This window comes from Symphalangus syndactylus, chromosome 16, assembly GCF_028878055.3.
Source record: "Symphalangus syndactylus isolate Jambi chromosome 16, NHGRI_mSymSyn1-v2.1_pri, whole genome shotgun sequence".
Taxonomy (NCBI): Eukaryota; Metazoa; Chordata; class Mammalia; order Primates; family Hylobatidae; genus Symphalangus; species Symphalangus syndactylus.
Window position 1 is genome coordinate 97,473,430 of NC_072438.2, and position 14,202 is coordinate 97,487,631.

A 14,202-nucleotide genomic window follows, 5' to 3' on the forward strand; every position below is an offset into this window, starting at 1 on the left:
AAAAAAAAAAACACCACAGCAAAGGCCATGCCTCACCACTTCCCCCTCTGCTGCCCCTTGCCTGGCTGCTTGGCCCCTTCTACAGTCTGTTCAGCTTCTGGTCTGCCATGCCCCCTACTTGCCATAACTTTGAGGACAGAGCTCCTTTACCCTCTTCTCCTGAAGCCTCTACGTATGGATTCTCAAGTGCTATGTTAGGAAAAAAAGGAAAAATGAAACAGTATTAAATTAACATGTTTGCATTTCTCCCCTAACAGTTGAATTCTCCTGGAGGCCATGGTAATGCTCCTGGGTAAATGGAGGAAAGATCAAGAATTATGGAAAATAAAGCTGAAACTTAATATCACAAAAGCTTAAGATGTCATAAAAATGCACACAATATGCAGATGTCCGTGAGCATAACCCTATGGCCCAAATCAGGCTTAAGCTGAATGGTTTAGCCCCAGGTTTTGTAAAGTTCTGTAAAATGTTTTCTGAGAATCAGGTTCTGTTCTTAACACTGTATAGTGGAAACTGTGCAGTTTCTATTTTTCCGTTTATCCCTTGTTGCTCTTCCCTTTTTATCTTCCACTTTAATCAAGACCACAGCCTAGGAGGTTGCAGGCTTTAAGAACACATAATTATATAAAAAAATAAAGAGTCAGAGAGGCCACTCGTCTTCATCCATTTTCAGCTATTGCAGCTGCCCCCACCTCTGCACAGATCTCTCCATTGCTGATCGATTTCAAGGAGCCAAGGATGGTCAGCTCACACTGGAGGGCGGCATTTCCTTCACTCAGAGGCCATCATCTGACATTGACTGGTCACTCTATGATGAATTTTATTAATATGACTTTGATGATCAAGTCACATATTATCCTTTTAACCCTCTCCAATAACTTCTGTATTTTACAGCGATTTTCCATGAAATGCACACCATGCTACTTCTTCCATATCTACAAGGTATGCATGGGCTGCCCACTCACAAAAATAAAGCCAAGTCAGGTCCCGAGAAGGGCTGGCATTTTCATGTAAATGGCAAGTTGTACATCAGTGTCAGATTAGCTACGAGGTTGTTGCAACACTGAAACCTTCTGACCGGCTGACAAGGCAGGATTTCCACAGAGGGGACGATATTTCTGAAGCATCTGTATCTCTGAGCTTTTGATGTAGGAGTTGATCTTTCCCCTGGTAGCTAGCGAGAAAAGCACTCTTGTTAGTATTTAAAAATAATAAAAAATGAATCCTTTTTTTTTTGGCTCTATCCTTTTCACTTCAAAATATCCTCTTTCCAAATTACCTATTGCAATATTAGCCTTCAGGAGTTGGGCTAGTGGAAGTAGACACCAGATAATGCCCCTCCTGCTAAAAAAGAATGCATTGTGCACTGATGTCAATTGTACTACCAGAACATTCTCTGAGGCAAAAGAGTGGTTCCTCTTCTCATAGACACTACGTATGTGTTAGAAAAGGTGACCTAGGATGTAGCATGGTGGGCTGCAGTAGCAAGAGTGTAGCCGGAGTAACAGAACAGCTGTTCTGTTATTCTTCAACAGATAGATGGTGGGATCTCAGGGGAGGAAGAATCAGAGAGTGACATTCTTTCTTTTACAGAAGGCAATGCTATTATGACTATTTCCTCCCTGAAAAAAAAAAGATCCAGGCTTTTGAAATGGTTTGAGTCGTACAGCTGTGCACAGAGCACAGGATTCCCTCAGCCTAGGCATGCAAGCAGTACGTTCCGGGTACTGTATGTGGAGATCATGGCACCAACGTACTCGCTCACAGGCCACAGCAGCAATCCATCTCTGCCAGTTTCCTTATGTCTTTGTACCTCCTTTTCTCTGCCCCATATTTTAAACATAAATTATCTGATGAGTGGGTGAAATCATAGAATGACACTTTGCACTTGGAAGAATAGATAGGCTTAAGTCAATAGTGAAGGACCGGCTGTAGCCTGATGCCCACCTCTCGCTCCTGACCTCTCCTCTGAGCTCCAGTTCCTGATTTCCGGGGCCTTCTGGATGTTTTATCCGGGTTGATTCACTGTCACGTGTTGTTATCTTTCCCCAAACTGCTGGCAGCCCTGACTTTATCAACGTGAATAATAAAAATAATAATATATTAATAATACCAGTCTTTTCTAAGTTTCTCAAATTTCTATTTGCCTTCTTCCTATAGACCAGGCAACTTTTGAGCAATGAATTTTCTAAAACATGCCCATAATTATGTTTTTTTGTTCAAAAACATGTTATGGGATCTTACTGCCTCATCGTTGTAAAACCTTCATCCAGGTACTCCAGGCTCTCCGTGGTGATTCCTCAACTTCAGTTTCCCTAAATGTCAGCCACGATCCCCCTTGGTTAATTCCACGTTTGGGTCAGGTCGTATTACACACGTCTCTACACCTGGCCCACAGCTTTCCCTGTCCATTCCACCTCCACCTCTGCCTGCCTAAATGCTACTGTCTGCAAAACCCAGGCAAATACCATCTTCTTTAAGAAGTACCTCTGTTCTTTTCAGAGACTGGAAATTTCTGTCCTTGGACAACTTATAAATGTCACGTGCCCGTAAACAGCTTTAGCCTGGGGATGATGCTTCCTGATGCCTCTGCATTCATGGGACTCAAGAAGGGAGACCATCCTTATGGCAAGTCCAAGAGCTGTACTCTTCTCAAATCTAGCCTAACTTACCTGAGGAGTCAGGTGCCATAGTTTCATTTTTATTTATTTTAACTTTTAAGTTCAGGGGTACATGTGCAGGATGTGCAGGTTCGTTACATAGGTAAACTTGTGTTTGTATTATACAGATTATTTTATCACCCAGGTATTAAAACTCATATCCATTAGTTATTTTTCCCGATCCTCTCTCTCCCCCCACCCTACCCCTGATTACCCCGAGTGTGTGCTGTTCCTCTCTATGTGTCCATGTGTTCTCATCATTTAACTACCACTTTTTGTTTTTTGTTTTTTTTTGAGACGGAGTCTCGCTCTGTCGCCCAGGCTGGAGTACAGTGGTGCTATCTTGGCTCACTGCAAGCTCCGCCTCCCAGGTTCACACCATTCTCCTGCCTCAGCCTCCTGAGTAGCTGGGACTACAGGTGCCCACAACCACGCCTGGCTAATTTTTCGTATTTTTAGTAGAGACAGGGTTTCACTGTGTTAGGCAAGATGGTCTCGATCTCCTGACCTGGTGATCTGCCCTCCTCGGCCTCCCAAAGTGCTGGGATTACAGGCGTGATTTACTACCACTTACAAGTGAGAATATGCAGCATTTGATTTTTTGTCCTCGCATTAGTTTGCTGAGGATAATGCCCTCCAGTTCCATCCTTGTCCCTGCAAAGGACATGATCTCCTTCTTTTTATGGCTGCATAGTATTCCATGGTGTACATGTACCTCATTTTCTTTATCTAGTCTATCACTGGTGGGCATTTGTTGTCGATTCCATGTATTAGAGAAATGCAAATTAAAACCACAATGAGATAGCATCTCACACCAGTCAGAATGGCCATTTTTAAAAAGTCAAATAATAACAGATGTTGGTGAGATTGTGGAGAAAAAAGAACACTTACAGACTGTTAGTGGTAGGGTAAATTAGTTTAACCATTATGGAAAACAATGCAGCAATTCCCCGAAGACCTAAAGACAGACATACAATTCAACCCAGCAATCCCATTAAGGGGTATATCCCCAAAGGAATATAAATTGTTCTACTATAAAGGCACAGGCAGCCGGGGGCGGTGGCTTACGCCCGTAATCCCAGCACTTTGGGAGGCCGAGGCAGGTGGATCATGAGGTCAGGAGATCGAGAGCATCCTGGCTAACACGGTGAAACCCTGTCTCTACTAAAAATACAAAAAAATAGCCGGGTGTAGTGGTGGGTGCCTGTAGTCCCAGCTACTTGGGAGGCTGAGGCAGGAGAATGGCGTGAACCCAGGAGGCAGAGCTTTCAGTGAGCCGAGATCACACCACTGCACTCCAGCCTGGGCGACAGAGCGAGACTCCGTCTCAAAAAAAAAAAAAAGGAAGAAAAGACAGATGCATGTGGATGTTCATTGCAGCACCATACTAAGCCATTGTTTCATTTGTGGATTTCTGTTTGGGCTTCTGAGGGTTAACACAAACCCAAGTGTTTACAGTGAGTGTGTTTAAACAGTTTCGGTGTGGGAAGTGGCTGGAAGGCCACTGTCTAATGCTGTGAGGTTGGCTGGGAGTGTCAGATGCATATGGATTATGTTTTAGAACCTAAAGTGCTAAGTTTTAAATAAGATATATAAGACATAAAATTCTAGAAACACAACAAAAACACGCCTGACATCATTTTAGTGAAAATTTAGATTAAAATGCCAGAATTGAGTTAGTAATCAGGTTAGTAGCGAAAACAGTTTAGCTACCCATGTTTTAGCTTCAGTGATTATCCGGGCAAATATTCTGAGCCTGTGGTTGAAAGCCATTCTGCATAAATTGTATTCTGATAAGTATTTGCCTTGAATACCAAGTTTCTTCCCTTACATCAACACAAAGTGAAGATTGCACACTCAAACAAGGGGAGAAAACTGATTCACACGAAACTTCATCTCTAACCCATCTTGTTGTCTATGATATTTTTTTCTGCTTTTCTGTAGGTGCATTGTGAAAAGAAAATGCTGCCTTTCTGAATGGTGGATAAGTGCATATTTTAAAAAGTCAAATTCAGCTTACAAGATACTCGGGGAGTAAGGAGTCTAATATATCCTAAGGGGCTGTTACAGACTAGACTAGGGTTCTAATTTAGGGAAAATTAAAATACATTTTAGAGTTAGCTTTATAGTGTCTTCAAGGTTGCAGGGCTTTTATTTTTCAATATAAAATGTATTTCAGTAATGTATGGTAAGACAAGGACGTACGTCATCATATGCTAGTTTACGGCTCATACTTTAGTGAGGACCTGGGGAAGGAGGCAAACCACACCTTGACCTAAGTGCATTTGCACAATCACGTGATTATTTGTGTGAGACACTGTATCTATTAGTCATAAGCTATGTCACTTTTAGGATGCCAGAGGAAAAATGAAACCAATGTGAGAAGATTTAGTTGGATTCTAAAATGACTTGTGATCCTGGACTGGTTCTTCAAATTCCTTCTCTTCCCTGAAATGCCAAGCCACCTTCATGGGTGTTTTGGCATTGACAGCTGATGTCTCCTTTTTATTATGGATTTTCAAGTCAGAAATGGTATTTGGTTCTCTTAATCAACTTACGAAGTGAAGACTACCCAAGTGGGAATTTGTTTAATCAAAGAGAGCATCATAACACAAATAGTCACAAAATTGATTAATTATAATTGTGGTAATTTCATTCAGTTCTGGGACATCTACAATACATACTTAGTTCCACAGACCCCGCTGCCTGTGACCTAGTTGGCCAAATTTAAAGTTGAGTGACAAGTTTTAATTATGAAGCTGATGAAGGCGCTTATGCAAAATTATTTCTAATCAATTATAATTCAGCTTTACTCATTTATTGATAATCTACTGGAGTCTAATACGTTAATTTAACGTACTCTAGTATTGAACATCAATTGCGCTAATGCTAGGAGCTGTGGGTGATCCAAAGGAATGATATATGTGGGGCAGCTGATGTGCCAAGTCCCCTCTCACTGGAGAACAAGAAAGTGGAAAAATATGTAACCGTAAGATCAGCAGAAAGGACGGATGTGGTGGTTTGGCTAGTGAGAAAACAACTGAAAATATCCATCTGAGTAAGCTCCTAAAATTCCAAAGTCATTTCTTAAATATGCTATTTTTAAGATGATACTCCCTGCACATTTTCCATGGAGGTGCCTATTTTTGGACCATCTGTTGATGGTAAATATGTATCATGTGCCCTTTAAAGCCTCTATGTGTTGTCTACTCAGTATTTTACAGCTTCTGACTTGTGTCAGATACTGAAATGTCACTGTTGTCCAGTTTGTTGGTTTTTGTGACAGAGATCCCCTAAATGCTCACTAGCCTCCTAGACACCAGGGCTGCTTTCCTTCCCTGACTCACCTTCTGCCAGATTGGGTGCCTGGGACAGCTTCTGTCACTGTGCTGCAGGTAGAGGTGGTCTCTGCTATTTTGGAGCCTGGCCTCTAACAGCCCATGAGATTCTCGGCTCACTCTCTGTCTCTGCTCACAAGCTAGAAGAGATACTGTCTGAGATGACAGAGATGCACAATGGAAGGAATCGTGATCTCTAAGCCACTGCTTGAAAGAGATTGGTCAGGGCATCTGTTCAACTTGCCTGGGTTCTACATGAGAAGCACGTCTTGCTTTTGTTCAGCACATTCAGCGAGTGATTGCCATTACCCTGATGCACGCAGAAGTTGACAGGTCTTGGACCAAGGTGCCGCCTGTATTTGCATATGCATACTGCCCAATGACACTCACTGGGTTGTGGGAAATAAGGCAGCAATTAGAGTCTAGAAGGTTGCAGAGCTCGCCCTGCATGGACTGAAACATTGAAGGTACATCAGGCTGAGGATGCTCTGGGTTGGCTTTGCATGCTGGTTTGTTTGCTTATGGTTCAGTTTGTGTAATTCAGCCATCACTGGCCCAGAAATCCAAAGAAAAATTCTCTTTTCCCACGTTAGTCACCTGCTTAGAAAAGCCATATTGGAGTAATTTTGAAGAGCCACTGTTTTGAAATATGGTTTCTCTTCCAGCCTGAGCTTCTCAGCTGACCTGTGATGGAGTGTTGTGCCCAAGTGGAAAGTTCTTCTTTCTTTCAGAGACATAGGACTCACTATTTCAACACAGAAGTCCCTTATATTGCATGACACAATAAAAAACAACCAGAGACTTCAAAATTACTCCAGGCTAGAAGGACACTCCAATAAGGGGAAAAGTAACCTATGGGCTCTCTGTTGCACGCAATCATCTTCCATAAGAGTTCAAGGACAAAAGACTACTGATGTTGTAATAACATTGAAACTTAATGTTTTGGGCAATCCTTAAGTAATTTATTTGGAGTGTCCCAGTCATTTTAGACCTCTTCACCTTACAATGTGTTGTGTGAGATTATATTTCCATGCACCTAATTTTAAAATAAATTTATTTAGGTGGATGTAGAGACATATTACTGTGATAAAGCAGTTCATACTAAATAAAATTTAGCTAATAATCTTGGCTGTGTTTTCAATCTTCGATTAACTTACATTACAAAATCTCTTTCCTATAGCAATGTTTTCAGTATTCGTGGTGGTGTTGATGATGATATGTTTAGTATAAATTACATCTTCCACTAAATTATTTTGTGGAAGTGTAAAAGTAAACCAGATAGGAACAGAATTGTTCCAGTGAAGCTGAGTGGAGTTCCTAGAAAGATGACAGTCTGAATACTCTTCAAAGGTCATTCAATTCCCAGTAAGCACCTAAAAGAGATACTGCACGTAGGGCTCCAGAAAAGGGCTGGCAGAAGTTGGGCCTTCAGTGAGAATTTTAATAATTTCTTGATTTCAAATTAATTTGGCTGTTCCCATCTAATACACGGAATGAAAGAATGGATCACTTATAGTTTTATACCAATCAATTTAATCAGTGATGTTTTAATCTGTTGAGACCACATTATCTGACCAAACAAGCTTCTACTTGCAGAAATGCACTGACGACCTCTCCTGTTCCAGAATTTCTCTATCTTCAACTCATGTATAATTTCCTAAATGTGTCTTGCTATTAAAAGCTAAAGATATTATTCCCTCAGCCTCTGTGATAAAACTGAGCTGAAAGTGAGCATTTGGGTCTACCAGGGGGGAATACCATGGTCTTACAAATCTCTTTACTGAACCTGTGTAGGTTACACAAGGTAAATGTGCTGAATGTGGACCACACTTGCATATGCATATTGCCCAATAATGTTCATAACTGCATCAACAAAGCAGTGCAGCATCCATCCACCATCCTGACTTTCACCATCATGAGGCATTCACACCACAGCTGCCTGTCAATCTCCAGGTTGGCTTTCTTTCCATGCAATGTATCTGTATTCCATATGCAAATTCTCCAGTGAATGATTTTCCTGTTTTGTAAGCTAGACTGCACCTGTAACATGTGAGACTGAGTTAAAAATGACAAGCAGACAAGCACAAGGCACATTATCTTGACAAACTCAGCCTCCGAAAATTACTCTGGGCCTGAATTATTAAAATAACAAGGAATATTTCACTCAGCTGTGCAGAAACGATCCTAATTGTCCACTTTAGCTAAATCCTTTCAGTCTCTGAGATCGGTCAATTTACATCGGTGGCTTGCAAATTCCTCAACTCCCATTAGGGAAATGCACAGCAGCAGCCCAATGCACCCTCATTTATTTTAATAACCTGCCAAGCAGACATGAAAATGTTAAAGTTGGAAGGCTATAACATGACAGGATCCTGACTTGTCAGAGCCACATTATAATCTAGTTAAAATACTTTCTTTCTCCCTTTCATGTCTTCTCAGGTAAGTGGGAAACTAATTGTCAAATTACTAATTTTGTTGGCATTAATATCAATACCAAGACAAGAGGAGCATGAACTGTTGAGCGAGAGGTTTTTCTTCTATACCTTCTGCTGCTGATGGGGAAATTACTCTGGAATCAAGTAAAGAATTAAATTTGTATGATCCATTTGCTATTTGGTACTAATCTGTTCTTGCAGGTGCTGTTTGTTAATACTGCCAGTTGAACAGGCCAGTTCTACACTATCTGGCTTGGTTTTGGTTCTTATTGTGCAGGTCATCATGATAATAAACAAATATTAAGCATTTACTTTGTGTTAATGAAGCATAAATGGTTATATGCTCAGGGGCTTGTTGGATAAAGTCTTTCCAGAACTTCCGATCTGGTCAGAACTTGGATGATTCTAAATTCTGGGTTGTGCCTGTTGTCCTGGCAAAATTATTAATACCATCATCGTTCACTCTCAAAAGTGTCCTGTTTTGATGATAAGTTATGTGACTATCCTGGCTACAAATAACAGATAGGAGATTGTGGGTTACTCATATGACATGGGCTGAAACATGTTTTTTGAAGTACTTTGTGAAGACTTTTCACAATGGAAAGGACAGGATAGAGAAATGGGATTTATGCTCAAAGTGAGGTAGCTCAGCAAAAGGATAAAGTGACACCTGCCAAGAGAAAGTTTCCCGAAGATCAGCCTCTAAATATTTTTCTTCTGGAAGCAAAGGGCGGGAAAATGTGCTCCATGGCTCAGAGATTGTGATGCCGTTCATTTACTGGGTTTTGGTCTTGGAAAAAGAGAAGGCTTCAGCTGTAGAAGTCAGGTCTGTTTGCTAATCAATTTTTGCTATGCTGAAAAAGAGGAAAGAGAAGAAACAACATTAAAAATGGGAACAAATTATTTTAAGAATGATGGAACTCACAGAACACATCTCTGTTTGAATCTCCAGTGAAAGCAGATTATAAACTTTGCATGGCGACTTCATTTACCAGCACAGAAATTCCTTCAGTTCATAAAACAGAACCTTCCTTTTCACCACTGGCATCTAAACTTGGCAGTCAAACTGTGGGATGTCACACATTCTTGAATATGAAAAATTTAAAGTATTCAGTTTGTGAATTCATCATATTTGCCTATTTCCCCACAATGTGTTTATTCTATTATATTTTTTCTCAGCATTAAAAAATTTTAGAAGCATTATAAATCACAGCATCTTTGCAATTTTTTTCTATGGAAGAATCTGATTATTTGTTTTGATGAATTTAATTGAGAGAATTGAATAAAAATAACCTCTTGTATGAAAAGTTGATATTTTCAACACTTGTTTTTAAAAAATTAAACATTTTCTTGGGAGTTCAGACAGTTGTAAGTTTGTGCTTAGTCTTAATTTGCACATTTGCACATGCAATTAGCAGTTCAGGTGCTGCAGGTGAGCACAGGCACCTGGGTCAGATATAAAACAACCATCTGCTTTTTTGATCCACTATGAATATGCTTACAGGCTATGTCATAGGGAGCAAAGTCATTGCTTTCTTTTCCCAAAATTGAAAAACGATAAAGAACTGAATTGCTAAATGAAGAGAGTTATTTGTCAAGGTGCTCAATGGGAACCTGGGGCATGGGGAATCTGCAGGTCATGAAGTCACTTGGGGAATGAAAATCCAGGAAGAACATCAGCACCTGCAACCAGACAAGGTGCACTGAGCACCCCAGAGCTGGTGGGTGAGAACGAGAAGAAAGCAAATACTACACTGTTGAAAGTTGTATTAGTCCATTTTCATACTGCTACGAAGAAATACCCAGGACTGGGTAATTTATAAAAGAGGTTTAATGAACTCACAGTTCCACAAGGCTGGGGAGGCCTCACTATCATGGCAGAAGATGAAGGAAAAGCAAAAGCATGTTTTCTATGGCACCAGGCAGAGCATGTGCAGGAGAACTGCCCTTTATAAAATCATCAGATCTCTTGAGACTTATTGATGATCATGAGAATAGCATGGGAAAAACCTGCTCCCATAATTCAATTACCTCCCATCGGTTCTCTCCCATGACACATGAAATTATGAGAGCTACAAATCAAGATGAGATTTGGGTGGGGACATAACCAAACCATATCAAAATCTAACACTATAACACTGCTTCTCTATTGCACCTAAAATTCAAAACCCAAGTTGGAGATGCCAACAGGATTGATCAGCATACTAATGCCTTGTTTATAATCCTTCGAGGGCTCCATGTACCCTGCAGCAGCTTTCCAGCAAGGGCCTGGAAGTATTGGTCCTTCATGCGGTGCCTCTGGCCTCCCTGGGCATAGAAGGTCTGAGGAGTATCTTGAGCTGCATGGAAAGTATCCTCACTTCCAATCTTCTACTGTACAGTTTCAAGAAGGATCCTATAAGTGTACTTGCTTCATTAAAAAAAAAAAAAGATCTGGAAACTCAATGAACCTCTAAATACAATTTAATTTAAAGATTTTTCCATTTCAGGAGTGATTACCATCACCATCACAATGGCACACAGAAACTCTGGTCTGATCATACACCTCTCCTGGGCAGTGGTTTTGGCCTCTGTAATTTGCACCTGGTAATGCCAGCATGTCAGGCAGCGTGTTTCAGTCATGTGTGTATCAGTAGAAACACAGCAGAAGCATTATCGTACTGCCAAAAGCTATATTAGGGAAAGAATGATATAAACAGACAAACAGAAAATCAAACGTGTTGATGCATCTACCACCAAGCTGATCAAATTTTTTACTAAATGTATTTAAAGACCTTTAACTGAGCAATTTATTTAGATATTAATGTGTGCTTCGTTTGCAGCGGAATTCTTCTAATTACTCTTCCCTCTCAAACTCACTGCCACTCACACACAGGGACACTGCATGGCCCCTGTGCCTCTAATGCCACATTCATTGCAAAGAGGCACCCCAGGGCTTATCCCCGCAACCAGCAGCTACTCCAAGACTGGGAGTTGGGGAGATGGTTTACTCCTGCATTCTTCCCCCAGACAGCTGAGGTGTTTGCTTATTTATTTGTTTTGTTGACATTAGGCTTTGATGTAAAAAAAAAAATCTTTTTCAAAATTTATATGTGGGCATGGAAGTTTTCTCCATCAAGTAAATGAATCAATATTCAATGACATTTTTAGAGACAACATTTGTTTATGATGATTTTGAAGAGTTTATAACCTGAAAACTAAAATATCGTGGCTGCACATTTTTGAAGCACATTGAATCTGACACATGGGAGAGGAGTCTTGGGTAGTAACTAGCTGGAGCAGAGAAAAATATGGACATTCTTAGAAAAGAAAGAGTGTGCAGGAAGAAAAGGAGAAAGCATTTGCATATCAGAGCCAGCTGAAGGCAAGTCCAAGCTCCTGGGTGTTGAAAGTGGAAGAGGAAGGAGACGGTGAGGCAGTGAAGATGTGTGGTTTCCAGGTTTCACCTATCCACAAAGAGGAGATTCATTGCAGTGTGGAGGGTTCAGTCTCTTCCTGTCTGTCCATGTACACTTCATTTTCCAAAACTGTTTGTGCCATTGGATATGAGATTGAAAAGTGACTATTTCATCCAACCTGCTGCCCATTTGGGTTCATGTGGGCATGATTCTATCCAACCTCTTTCTTGAGACAAGCATAACAAAGTGCCTGCCTTCCCACTGATACATCCAGTGAAGGGCCCTGGCCAAAGAACACCACATGAGGTTGATCTCAGGACTGGAGAAGGGCACCATTCCTCATGCTCCTTTCTCACAAGGCCCAGCAATGCATCATCTAAAAGAACAAAATTACTTGTGGGACAGGCTATATTCACTGATGGTGGAAGGACAATATATATAAGTTGTAAAAATAGAGTGTATCAGTCTGCTTAGGCTGCCATAACCCAAATATTAATACCGTAGACTGGGAGGTGGAGACATTTATTTTCTCCCAGTGTGGAGGCTGGAAGTCTGGCATCAGAGTGCCAGGATGGGCAGTTCCTGGGGAGGGCCTCTTGCTGGCTGGCAGGCAGCTGCCTCCTTGCTGGGTCCTCACTTGGCCTTTTCTCTGTGTATGGAGTATGAGAAAAGAGAAATCTGTGGTGCTTGTTCTTAGAAGGGAACTGATCCCATCAAGAGGGCCTCAGCCTCATGACTTCATCTAACCTTGATTACCTCCCAAAGGCCCCGCCTTTAAATACCATTATGCCAAACGTTGAAGCTTCAACATAATAATTTTGCAAGGACACAGTTCAAGCCTTAGCACAAAGTATCTGTGACTACAGATAAAACATAAAAATGAGATTCAGGAAGAAGAAAAAGGTAACATTTGGGTACTTCTTTATGTAAAGGTTTTATGAACCAGGTGATTGTGAGAAGAAAAAGTTAAAGAACAGTGACACCGAGCAGCTGCCACCCTTGAAAATGTGGTTGTGACCACGGCTGGCAACCCAGGTTCAGAGGTTCAGAGATGAATCTCTCTCTCTCTCTCTCTCTCTCTCTCTGTCCACCATTCTGTGTCTCATTCTTTCTCTTACTCTGTCACCTTCTCTGTGCAAGTAGCCATTGCACACACTCTCTCTCATTCTGGTCAACCATAGAGTAAGTGATAAAGAATGGCTGTGAAATTGTTTCCATGTAATTTCTCAGCTTTCCTCTAACTATGTGTGTAGTAGAAAGTAGTCTCCTCCCTCAATTTAGTGGGCATTAAATTGATTATTTCATATGATGGCCTTAAAGTGATGTATTAGAACATTGCTAAGTAAATTTTCCCCAAATTCACATGCTGAATTCACTCTAAGATTTTTTTTTGAGCACCACTTTTCCAAAAGTTAAGTATCTGAAACAGAACATTAAAAAATTTCTTCTCCTTTATTATTTATTCTTAAGTTATAAGTAAAGGGGACTTTTATGTGACATCATAAATTAGATCAAATTTTATGTACATGGGGACTTATGATTCTACCTGAGGTGGAGTAACAAAGACTGGATTTACCCTTTCCTAAAAAGCAACAGACAAAATACACAAAACAGTGGTTTTCAAGACATTGGACAAGAAGCAAGAATAATGGAGATCCCTTACTGTAGCCTTGTAGTATAATTTGAAATTGGGTAGCGTGGTGCCTCCAGCTTTGCTCTTTTTGCTTGGGATTATCTTGGCTATACAGGCCCTTTTTTTGGTTCCATATAAACGTTAAAATAGTTTTGTCTAATTCTGTGAAGAATGTCAATGGTTGTTTAATGGGAATAGCATCTCTAGGTGATTCACATGAACATTAAAGTTCAAGAAGCCACTATTCTGGGGCAAATCCTCCTAGCAGGGACTTGGACAATATCTGTACACCCATGTTCACAGGAATATTATTCACAATAGCCAAAAGGTGGAAGTCACCCTAGTGTCTATGAACACATAAGCAAAATGTGCTAATTACATACAATGGAATATCATTCAGCCTTAAGGAGGAAGGAAATTCTGATACATAGTACGACATGGATAAACTTTTAAGACGTTCCTCTCAATGAAATAAACCAGTTATAAAAAGACAAAAAAGGCCGGGCACAGTGGCTCACACCTGTAATCCTAGCACTTTGGGAGCCTGAGGTGGGCAGATCACCTGAGGTCAGGAGTTCGAGACCAGCCTGGCCAACATGGCAAAATCTCTTCTCTACTAAAAAATACAGAAATTAGTGGGGTATGGTGTTGCACGTCTGTAATCCTAGCTACTCAGGAGGCTGAGGCAGGAGAACCATTTGAACCTGACAGGGGTTGCAGTGAGCCGAGATCACACCA

At 40.8% G+C, this 14,202-nt stretch overlaps 2 long non-coding RNA genes across 5 annotated transcripts in view; one reads left to right on the forward strand and one right to left on the reverse strand.

Annotated features, from left to right (window-relative positions):
- The window catches only part of LOC129464484 (uncharacterized), a 224,324-nt gene that overhangs the window by 82,931 nt on the left and 127,191 nt on the right, over positions 1–14,202 (forward strand). The gene's annotated exons all lie outside the window — the stretch shown is intronic.
- The window catches only part of LOC129464485 (uncharacterized), a 34,841-nt gene continuing 28,306 nt past the window's right edge, over positions 7,668–14,202 (reverse strand). The window contains exons 4-5 of the long non-coding RNA XR_008651609.2: positions 9,104–9,287; positions 7,668–8,038 (exon numbers count right to left, since the gene is read on the reverse strand). This is a non-coding gene — a long non-coding RNA (uncharacterized lncRNA). The remainder of the gene's footprint in view (positions 8,039–9,103; positions 9,288–14,202) is intronic.